Below are 11,696 nucleotides of genomic sequence, written 5' to 3'. Positions count from 1 at the left end.
GAATTGAGTTACTATGGGAAAGCACTGATGAGCTGTAGGCCTCTGGTTCAGAAAGGATGACAGTCAGGTGGACAGAGTGTGGGAGATTCCTCATGGCACTGTGGAATTCACCAAGCCTGAGTGAGCCGAGCAAAACTCAGTGCGTGCTTTGATTGTATTTTCTCTGCTATAACCTTTAAGCTCTTTGATCTCTATGATTATTATATTTCTAGCAGTAATTCTCAGAAATGTCCTTGTTGTTTTACCTTCCATAACTCTGTCCTTTGGAAGGCATCCAAAGGTCAAGTAGTTGTTTATGTGTTCTCCGTATACAGTATATTTACTACCAAAATATACTTCAGTCTTTTAATGTTTGGATCAGAATGACACAGCAGTGAGTCTAATATATTGACTGATAATGAAAGATGGGCCAGTGATTTAACTGACAGTCCAGCCTACAGGGAAAATATACTGTGATCCTGTAAGTTGCATAAGGAGAGAAATTGGAGTTGGAACATCTTCTCATTAGAATAATGATAGTAAGTCTATGTACCGTTTGCATTGTTTTTATTTAGATTTAGAAGGTAAGTTTCTTTTGAATACATAGCACATTGATGGTAGTGATGGCCTGATATGACAGATTGGCAAAGTGCAGAGGGTTCAGTCCAGAATAGTATATCTCACCATACACACTGCAGCTGGCCAACTTATGTCCATATGGAGGCAGTACATCTCTTCTTATGGAATAGATCAATCTGCAATGAAACAGGTGAGCCAGGTTAGTAACAACACGGGTGCCAAATGTCCCATACTCAGATTACATTTACTCTACAAGCTGAGTGTTATGAATCTGTACCATCCTGCTGGCATTCAACCCAATGCACCAAATTGGCTCTATAATGTAATGCCTGCTATTCACCTTTCATCTTTCTCTCATGTTCACTGCATTGTTCACACTGATGACTTCAATTATTTTCCTTTCTCCTTTAAGCTTCTCAGCTCACCACACGGGATTACTTTATGATATTATCTTCCTACTCCTGGAACATAAACACTGGCATTGCTACGGGAGATCTGAAACTTATCTCCACTTGTCCTAAAAACTGCAGGCAGCTCTGTGTGAACCTGTCGGAAAAGCATTGTAAACCAGGAGACATTATGATGCTGGTACTTAAATCTTCTCCTCTATAATTTTGTTAGCAGCTCAGGTTGGCTACAAGAATAAAACAATCCTTTCCAAACAACAACACACACAAAATGCTGGTGGAACACAGCAGACCAGGCAGCATCTATAGGCAGAAGCACTGTCGACGTTTCGGGCCGAGACCCTTCGTCAGGACCTTTCCAAGTATCATTTGAACGTGTTATACCAGAAAGAACCATGAATTATTTTATTCACTATGCCTCCAACTCCAACATTTTGAGACTTATTACAATATTACCACTTCTATAAATCGTTACAATGCCCTAAAATCAGATTTGATAGAGATTTTTGATTGCCCATTTCACAGAACGAGGATTGGAAACATTGGTCAGTTTGGTGTTTATCGAGAATTTATCAATCTTTTGCGGAAAATGGTGCAGAAAATATTTACCAAGTTTCTACTTGATTCATTTTTCAATCCTTCTTGGATTTTAAAGGAGGAATTACTTTTCAAAGTTGTTATTAGATTACAAAAATATTCTTTGGGTTGAATTAAAAAATACAGCTGCTAGAGAGCTAAAATAAAATGTAAAGTACTAGAAATACATAACACCTGTCAGAATTTTAAAGAGGAAAGCCAAGTTATGTTGTTCTGGCTGTATTCAATAGTGGCAAATAGATTTTCATGGAATCTGCAGCCTAGAATCAAATAATCTAGTCTTATTTACCAGTGTTTATACTGTAGAAAAGCCTCTAACACTGTCAGGCCCGAGCTTCCCGAGAAATAATGGAAATAGTGAATAATCCAAGAATCCTTTAAGTTTTTGGATCCTTAGCACAATTTTATTTGAAGTGTTATTGAAATCTGGAAATACAAACACTAGAAGCGATGGCAATGGATGCTTTGTTGCATTAAGACAAGCTTTATTGCTGCTTTTGGGAATGGTTGTCTTAGAAAGTTGCTGGATTGATGTTCTCAATGAATCTGTTACCACTGGGATGTTCATGATGCACCCAGACAGGTGTAGTCTGAATTGCCAAGTAATAAATCAAATGAAACTGAACATATGAAATGATGCCATAGCAACCTTACATTGCTAACAACTGGTGCAACTAACAACTCATGCAGATAAACTGCATAATAAATACACAATTTAAAAGTACAAACTGATGCATGCTTGTTGAGTTGTTTATCAAAGTGGCACATTACTTTATTCAGATAATGGGCAATCAAATTATTGTCAGCAGTGGGTTCTCTTTGTAATCACTCCTGAAGTTTTGATTTAATTCCGGATACTCAATTAAACATGTTGCACTGACAATAGAAAGGTACATATAAATTCTAATTATGCCTGCAACTTGGCTGTGATTGATGAGCCTTTGTGAAATAACAACAACGTCTTGGAGATAATAGAAAGGCGATTTTCAAGAATATAGAAGGTAGTTTGATTTGTGATGATATTAAAAGGTGTGCTGCTTGCTACCAGTTTACCAATGACAATAAGGTCCCCAGTGAACCTCAAATGCACCTGATCTGTGTGCAGAGCTAGTCCAATTTGATTGGTAGCACCACTGTAGGTTTACGCAATTACATTTCTCCCAATTATGTTGCCCTACAGCACCATTCAAAAACTGGTAGCAAGCAGCACCAGTTGAACAAGCTGGTTGAACAAGAATGATTAATGAATTAAGAGAAATCAAGAAGGCATGTGAGATTGGGAAGAGAGAGGAGGACTGTTTCAATGCTGTACTTTCAATGCAGAACATGCTATGAAGAATAAAGTTCCATGATAACCAAACAAACATTCAGGTCTGAAATTTTAATACCGATTTTGAAATGCTTTACAGTATGTCAGGTATGTTGTTAAGATGTTATTCTTATAGATTGTAAATGGAACGATATGCTTGGGGTCAGAAACCTGATTAGATGCACACTCAGTGACACACTTGCTCATTAGAAGCCCGAGAGGTCCAGCTGTTGTTCAGACCATACATCAGATTGGGCAAAAAATATGATCTAATTGACTTTGACCATAGAATTATTGTGGGTGCCAGCTGCGGTGACTTAGAATCTCAGAAACTGCTGATCTCTTGGGATTTACATGCACAACAAACTAGAGAGAATGTGTGAGAAACAAACAAACAAACAAATCCAGTGGGCAGCAGTTCTGTGGGTGAAAATAACTTGTTTGTGGAAGAGGTCAGAGGAGAATAGCTAGACTGGTTCAAGCAGACAGGAAGACGACAGTAAATTCAAGTAACCTGGCTTTACAGTAGAGGTGTGCAGAAGGGCATCTCTGAACACACATCCAAACCAAATCACAGGACAATGACCAATTAACTTACCAACTGGTATGTCTTTGGACTGTGGGAGGAAACCTGAGCACCCGGAGGAAACCCATACGGTCACAGTGAGAATGTAAAACTCTTTACAGGCAGCAATAGTAACTGAACCCAGGTTGCCTGTACTGTAAAGCACTGTGCTAACCACTATGCTAACGTGCTTAAGTTAGAGTAAGTGTGTTCATTACAGGTGTTACTAAAAGAAGGGGTAATCAATGTAAAATAGTTATAATGTTGAGTTGGAATTCATGAAAATGTTGTTTGTCCAGGGAGTAGTTAGAATGGGGGATTTCCTTTCACATGGAATAACAGGGGCAAGTATTATAGAAGCATACAACAAGAAGGCAGATAAACACAAAATCATGAGAGAACAGTTTTGAGAGACATGTTGAACAAAACAGAAGAGAAAGAGTGGGAAAGTGCTCAACAGTATTAATTGTGGAAACAGTATGACCTTGAGGTAGCTAGTTTACAAACAGAGGCAATGTGTAGTGAGGGGAGGGCAAAATTGCAGTTGACAGGAGGTGTTGCAACTTAAAAGGAGGACATAATCAAAAGGAGTGAATACAGAGCTGAAGGTATTGAACCCGAATGCACACAGTACACGGAATAAGGAGATGAACTTGCAGTGCAGTTGCAGGTTGGCAGGTATGATGTCATAGGCATCGCTGAATCATGGCTGAAAGATTATAGCTGGGAGCTTAATGTCCAAGAAAATACATTGTATTGAAAGAATAGGCAGGAAGGGAGAAGGGGCAGTGTTGCTCTGTTGGTGAAAAATTAGGTCAAATCATTAGAAAGGGGTTACATAGGGTGGAAAGTGTTGGATCATTGTGGATAGAGCTAAGGAATTGCAAGGTAAAAAGACCCTGATGAGAGTTGTACACACACCTCTAAACAGAAGCCTACAAATTACAACTGCAGTAGAAAATGCATGCCAAAGGGGCAATGTTATAATAGTCATGGAGGACTTCAATATGCGGGTAGATGGGGAAATTCAGGTTGGCACTGGATTCCCGGAGGGGTAATTTCTAGAGTGCCTACCAGGTGGCTTATTAGAGCTGCTGGTTGTTGAGTCAACTAGGATCAACTATTCTGGATTGGGTGTGGTGCAATGAACCAAAATTGGAGACCTTAAGGTAAAGGACCCTTTAGGGGAAAGTGATCACAATGATCAAATTCACCCTAAAATTTGAGGAGTAGATGAAGTCAGATATATCAGTATTACAGTGGAGTAAAGGGAATTACAGAGAGTTGGCCAGAATTGATTGGAAAAGAACACTTGCAGGGATGACTGTAGAGCAGCAATGGCTGGAATTTCTGGAAGCAATTCAGAAGGCACAGGATATATACATCCCAAAGAGGAAAAAGTATTCTCAATGAAATATGACACAACCATGGCTGACAAGAGGTCAAACCCAATGTAAAAGCCAAAGAGAGGGCATCTAATCAAGCAAAAATTAGTGGGAAGTTAGTGGATTGGGAAGCTTTTAAAATCTAACAGAAGGGAACTAGAAAAGTCATTAAGAAGGTAAGGATAGAATACAAAAGTAAGCTAGCCAGTAATATCAAAGAGGTTACCAAATGTTTCATAAAGTGTAAAAGAGAGTCAAGAGTGGATATCAGCCTGTTGGAAAACGATGCTGGAGAGGAAGTAATGGGGGACAATGAAATAGCTGATGAACTGAACAAGTATTTTGCATCTGCCTTCACTGTGGAAGAGACACTAGCAGAATGGTGGAAGTTCCAGGTGTCAGGGGGCATGAAGTGTGTGAAGTTGCCATAACTAGAGAGAAGATACTTGGGAAACTGAAAGGTCTGAAGGTAGATAAGTCACCTGGACCAGATGGTATACACCCCAGAATTCTGAAAGAGGTGTCAGAAGAGATTTGTGAAAAGCATTAATAATGATCTTTCACAAATCACTAGATTCTGGAATGGTTCTAGAACACTAGAAAATTGCAAATGTCACTCCAGTCTTCAAGAAGGGAGAGAGGCAGAATGAAGGAAATTCTAGGCTAGTTAGTCTGACCTCAGTGGTTGGGAAGATGCTGGAGCTGATTATTAAAGATGAGATCTTAGGATTCTTGGAGGCACATGATAAAATAGGCCATAGTCAGCATGAAAATCTTGCCTGACAAATCTGTTGGAATTCTTTGAAGGTGTAACAAGCAGGGTTGACAAAGGAGAATTGGTTGATGTTATGTACTTGGATTATCAGAAGGCATTTGACATGGTTCCACACCTGAAGCTGCTTAACCAGCTATGAGCCCAAGGTATTACAGGGAATATTCTAGCATGGATAAAGCAGTGGCTGATTGGCAGGAGGGAAACAGTAGGAATAAATGGAGCCTCTTCTGACTGGCAGCCAGTGACTAGTTGTGTTCCACAGGTATTGGGACCAATTTTTTTTACATTATATGTCAATGATTTGGATGATAAAATTGATGGCTTTGTTGCAGATGATATGAAGACAGGTGAAGGGGCAGGTAGTTTTAAGGAAGTAGAAAGGCTACAAAAGGACATAGACAGATTAGGAGAATGGGCAAAGAAATGGCAGATGGAATACAATGTTGGGAAATATATTGTCATGCACCTGGTAGAAGAAATGAAAGGGTTGACTATTTTCTAAATGGAGAGAAAATACAAAAAACTGAGGTGCAAAGACCCTTGGGCGTCTTTGTGCAGGATTCCCTAACAGTTAATTTGCAGGTTGAGTCAGTGGTGAGGAAGGCAAATGCAATGTTAGCATTCATTTCAAGAGGACTAGAATATAAGAGTAAGGATGTAATGATGAAACTTTATAAAGCACTGGTGAGGCCTCACTTGGAGTATTGTGAACAGATTTAGGCTACTTATCTTAGAAAAGATGTGCTGAAACTGGAGAGGGTGCAAAGGAGGTTCACAAAAATGATTCCAGGATTGAATGACTTGTCATATGAAGAGCGTTTGATGGCTCTGGACTTGTACTCACTGGTATTCCAAAGAATGAGGTGAGACATCATTGAAACCTATAGAATGGTGAAAGGCCTTGATAAAGCAGATGTAGAGAGGATGTTTCCTATGGTGGGAGAGTCTAGGACCAGAGAATACAGCTTCAGAATAGAGGGGCGTCCTTTTAGAATGGAGATGAGGCAGAATATCTTTCGCCAGAGAGTGGTGAATCTGTGAATTTCTTTGTCACAGCCAGCTGCAGAGCCTAAGTCCTTATGTATATTTAAGGCAGAGATTGATAGATTCTTGATTGCTCAGGGCATGAAGGGATACGGGGGCAGGGGAGCGGGTGAGAAGGCAGGAGATTGGGTCTGAGAGGAAAATTGGATCAGCCATGATGAAATGGCGGAGCAGACTTAATGGGCCAAATGACCTAATTCTGCTCCTATGTCTTATGCTCTTATAATGGCGTTTTTCTGTCCTTCAGATAGAGTGTTCACTTCCATATTGTTCATATCTGATAAAGTTAAAGAAAGATCTTTCCCTTTCCTGAAAACATTAAATTGAACTCTCTACCCTGCACATAATGACCATTGAGTCATTGCTATTACAGGTTGAGCATCTCTTAACTGAAATGCTTGGGACCAGAAGGGTTTTTGGTTTTAGAGATTTTGAGTATTTGCATTTAAACCCAAAATTCATTTACATCACATATACAGCCTGTGTACAGTTGGTATGAAGCTGACAGAGTGAACAGGCTAACGTGATGGAGCTGGGTCCACCACAGATTGTTGGGGTTGAACCGCCCTCGACCGTGTCTATAACCAGGTTTCAGCACTACGATTGAGCTCATGTCCACCATCAATTTCAAACAGCCTGCCATTCCACAGCAACTACAATGGGAGGGGGTAGCTTTATATAATATTTTTTATAATTTTGTGCATGAAACAATTACCTTCAATTTTCAGTTTATCATAATAGATCTTTGCTTGTTTCATGATCAGCATACCATTAAGTCGCACAGGTGCACTCTGATGCTGATGAACCTACTCTTTCAATACACAATCAAGAGCTTCATTTTTGTTTTATGCAGTGTTGTTCTACTTTTCATTAACTTCTGTTCATTACATATGTGAGATCACTTCTCAGAATTGTCTGTGGTGCTCAGAGCCCTATGCATCGCTTGGGAACCTTCCCAGAACATAGCGGAATTTTCCATTTGTGATATCAGAAAAATTCAGAGTTTGGATTCTGGAATTTTGGATAAAGGGCACTCAACCTAAATAACGAAAGTATGCTCAGATAGAAAAGGAAACAGCAGGTTAAGGAAAGGATGAATGTTTAAACTTATTTAAATTTAGTTTGGAACTTGTAAAACATGATATGTCAGTAATAGGTCTTTAATTAAACTTACCCACATTAAACATTAGCTTGTCATATTTTACCATAAGGCCATAAAGACAGAGGAGCAGAATTAGGCCACTCGGCCCATTGAGTCTGCTCCCCATTCCATCATGGTTGATTTATTATCCCTCTCAACCCCATTCTCCTGCTTTCCCCAATAACTTTTGATGCCCTGACTAGCTAAGAACCTATCAACCTCCACTTTGAATATACTCCACAGCCATCTTGGCAATTAATTCCACAGATTCACAGCTAAAAAAATTCTACCTCATCTCTTTTCTAAATGGACATCGCTCTATTCTGAATCATTCTTGTGAGTCTCCTCCAGAATCTCTCCAAAGTCAACTCATCATTTCTTAGATAAGAGACCCCCAACAACTGACAATACTCCATGTGTGGTCTGACTAGTGCCTTATAAAGCCTCAGCATCACATCCTTGCTCTTATATTCTAGTCCTCTCGAAATGATTGCTAACATTGCATTTGCCTTCCTTACCACTGACTCAACCTGTGTTAACCTTTAGGGAATCCTACACAAGGACTCCTAAGTCCCTTTGCACCACTGAATTTTGAATTTTCTCTCTGTTTAGAACATAGTCTATGCCTTTTTCCTTCTACTATAGTGCCTGACTATACAATTCCCTACACTATATTCCATCTGCCACTTCTTTGCCTATTTGGCCAATCGGACCAATTTTCCCTGCTTTCTCAACACTATCTGCCCCTTCACTTATCTTTGTATCATCTGCAAATTTGGCCACAAAACCATCAATTCCATCATCCAAATCATTTTGACATATATCGTGAAAAGAAGCAGTCCCAATACTAACCCTGCACAACACCACTAGTCATCAGCAGCCAACCAGAATAGGCCCCCTTTATTCCCATTCTTTGCCTCCTGCCAGTCATCCAATCTTCTATCCATACTAGTATCCTCATGTGCGACACCTTCTCGAAGGCCTACTGAAGTAAACAGCATCCACTAACTCTGTTTTATCTATCCTACCTGTTATTTCCTCAAAGATTTCCAACAGATTTGTCAGGCAAGATTTCCCCTTAAGGAAACCATGCTGACTTTGGTCTACTTTATCATTCACCTCCAAGTACTTGGACACCAATGTCTTCCCATTAATAATGGGCTCCAACATCTTCCCAACCACTGAAGTCAGGCTAACTGGCCTATAATTTCCTTACTGTTGCCTCCCTCTCTTCTTAAAGAGTGGAGTGACATCTGCAATTTTCCAATCCTCCAGAACTATTACAGAACCTAGTGATCCTTGAAACCCTGGGTACACAGTCCATCTGGTCCAGGTGACTTATCTACCTTCATATCTTTCAGCTTCCCAAGCACCTTCCCCTTAGAAATAGCAACTATACTCATTTCTGCCCCCTGATACTCTCAAATTTATGGCATACTGTTACTATCTTCCACAATGTAGACTAACACGAAATACTTATTAAGTTCGTCTGTCATTTCTTTGTCCCCCATTGCTACTTCTCAAGTGTCATTTTCCAGTGATCCAATATCTATTTCTGTCCCTTTTACTCTTTATATATCTGAAAAAAACTTTTGATATACTATTAGCTCACTTACTTCATATTTCATTTTTTCTTTCTTTCTGGCTTTTTTAGTTGCCTCCTCTTGGTTTTTAAAAGCATCTGAATCCTCCACCTTCTCCCTATTTTTTGCCTGTAATATATGCCCTCTCTTTTGTTTTTATGTTGTCTTTGACTTCAGTTGTCAGCCACGGTTGTCTCATCCTCCTGTCAGAATATCCCTTCATCTTTGGGATGTACCTCTCCGGTACCTTCCAAATTGCTCCAATACTAGAGTGACATCTTGTCATCATTTAGAATCATAGAATCGTAGAGCAAAGCAGCTTGGATACAGGCCCAACAAGTACATGCAAACTACATTCTTATATTCTGCACCATGAATGCCTGAATTCTTTGAACATCTTGGGACATTTACTCCATTATAAAGATGCTACATAGAGTCAAGTTATTGTTGAATAGTACACACACTAGCCACTTTACCTCATAAAGTGGCCACTGAGTGAATGTTCTTGGTCTTCTGTAGCCCACCCACTTCAAGGTTCAACCTGTTGTGTGTTTAGGGATTGCTGGGCAGCATGGCTTAAAGGCCCGGAAGGGCCTGTTCTGTGCTGTATCTCAATAAATAGACAAATAGAAAAAAATAAACATCATTACCGTTCTGCTCAATCCTTCTTGAGAGCTGCAAAGTCTCACATAGCGGGTAAATTTTTTAAGACTTGTCTAATCCTCTATAGCAGCCTTTGAAATGGCTGCTGGAGATATCACATGTTCAGGAGTTGTATTTTGAGTTAAAAATGAGTGATGCTTTTCTCAAATGTCACTGGTGTAAATTGGATTATTAAGAGTTCAACCAGGACATTGAACTAGGGTAGTCAAATATAATCCAAATTATACTTGTGAGCCAGGGATGTTTCACATTGCGCTACCTGTCTGTGCTTGGCCACTCAACCAGAAATCCTTTGAATGGCTCAGTCCTCAGAGTCCTTATCATTTTCACTCCCTCTTCCCTGATAAAAATCACAGCTTTGGAACTTCTTTTTTAACCCTTTACCTTTTCCATCTATCACCTCCCAGCATTTCATCACCCCTCCCTCCCTCCCTCACCTACCTTCTTGTTTCACTTATCACCTGCCAGCTTGTACTCCTTTCCCTCCTCCTCCTCATTCTGGATTCTTCCTCCTTCCTTTCCAATCCTGACGAAGGGTCTCAGTTTGAAACATTGACTGTTTAATCCGCTCCATAGTTGCTGCCTGACCTGCTGAGTTCCTTCAGCATTCTGTGTGGCTTGCTCAAGATTTCCAGCATCACCTCACACCTACCAGGATTAAATTTCATTTGCCATTGTCCTGCCCAGTTTCCCAGCCAATCTATATCACCTGTAGTCTAGAACTAGACTCATCACTATGAACAACTAATGCAATGTGTGTTCTCTTAGAAAAGGGAAATACTGCAAAGAGCTAATTAGTTTTATTTGTCACATGTACATTGAAACAAACAGTGAAATGTGTCATTTTGTATCAAATCAAGTGAGAAGAATTGTTCTGGGCAGCCTGCAAGTGTCACCACGCTTCCAGCACCAATATAACATGCCCACAACTCACTAACCCCAACCATACGTGTTTAAAAAGTGGAAGGAAACCAGAGAACCCAGAGGAAACCATTCCGTCACGGGGAGAATGTACAAGTTTTGTCCAGGCAGTGGCATAAATCGAACCCCAGTCGATCTAACAGCTGGGGTTGTAAAGGTTTACTCTAACTGCTACACTACTATGACCCCCCCACCCACCCACTGAGCTATTAGTAGTTAATAAGAAGGCAGGAGGCAATGTGTGGTTCTTAAATAAAATAAGGAGGAGAGATGGTTGGAGAATGTCTTGATGAGAATCCCCTGAATGTGAATTGCAGGAGTGCTGGCAGGAGGTGCAGGTTGTGCACTTGAGAGCAAGTGAGTGGAGCCAGCCATTTGTGGAAATAGTGAAGGCAACAAGCAAAAAAGGGGACATGTGCAAGAGATGATTTTGCAGCCAGAAGAAATGGGAGTGATGGTGCACAGAATGGTCATTTATTGAATAGAATAGAATAGATGTGATGGAGTGAGTGAGGGGAGTGTGAGAATTGCTGTTTCCTGTAGCATTCAATCAAGGTCCTCGGAGAGAACATTTTGATGCCAACCCTTTCTACTGCTTTGACTCAGTGGTTTCTGCTGATATTGCATGCGTCGTCTTGCTACTTCGTTAGACTGGTTGCTTCCCTCATGGTCTGTAGCGAGCACTGCTTTCAGAGAGGCACCAGCAACCATGAAGTATTTTTTTCTTCTCTTTGCAGCAAAATTAGGA

The 11,696-nt window shown here is 40.2% G+C and overlaps 1 long non-coding RNA gene across 1 annotated transcript in view; it reads right to left on the bottom strand.

The window, feature by feature from the left end:
* Positions 1-634: 634 nt before the first annotated feature.
* The window catches only part of LOC132390737 (uncharacterized), a 52,827-nt gene continuing 41,765 nt past the window's right edge, over positions 635-11,696 (bottom strand). Inside the window, exon 3 of the long non-coding RNA XR_009510996.1 lies at positions 635-734. This is a non-coding gene — a long non-coding RNA (uncharacterized LOC132390737). The remainder of the gene's footprint in view (positions 735-11,696) is intronic.

This window comes from Hypanus sabinus, chromosome 3, assembly GCF_030144855.1.
Source record: "Hypanus sabinus isolate sHypSab1 chromosome 3, sHypSab1.hap1, whole genome shotgun sequence".
In the NCBI taxonomy this organism is placed as follows: domain Eukaryota; kingdom Metazoa; phylum Chordata; class Chondrichthyes; order Myliobatiformes; family Dasyatidae; genus Hypanus; species Hypanus sabinus.
The sequence above is the reverse complement of the archived record's forward strand: the minus strand, read 5'-3'. Positions and strand labels throughout refer to the sequence as shown.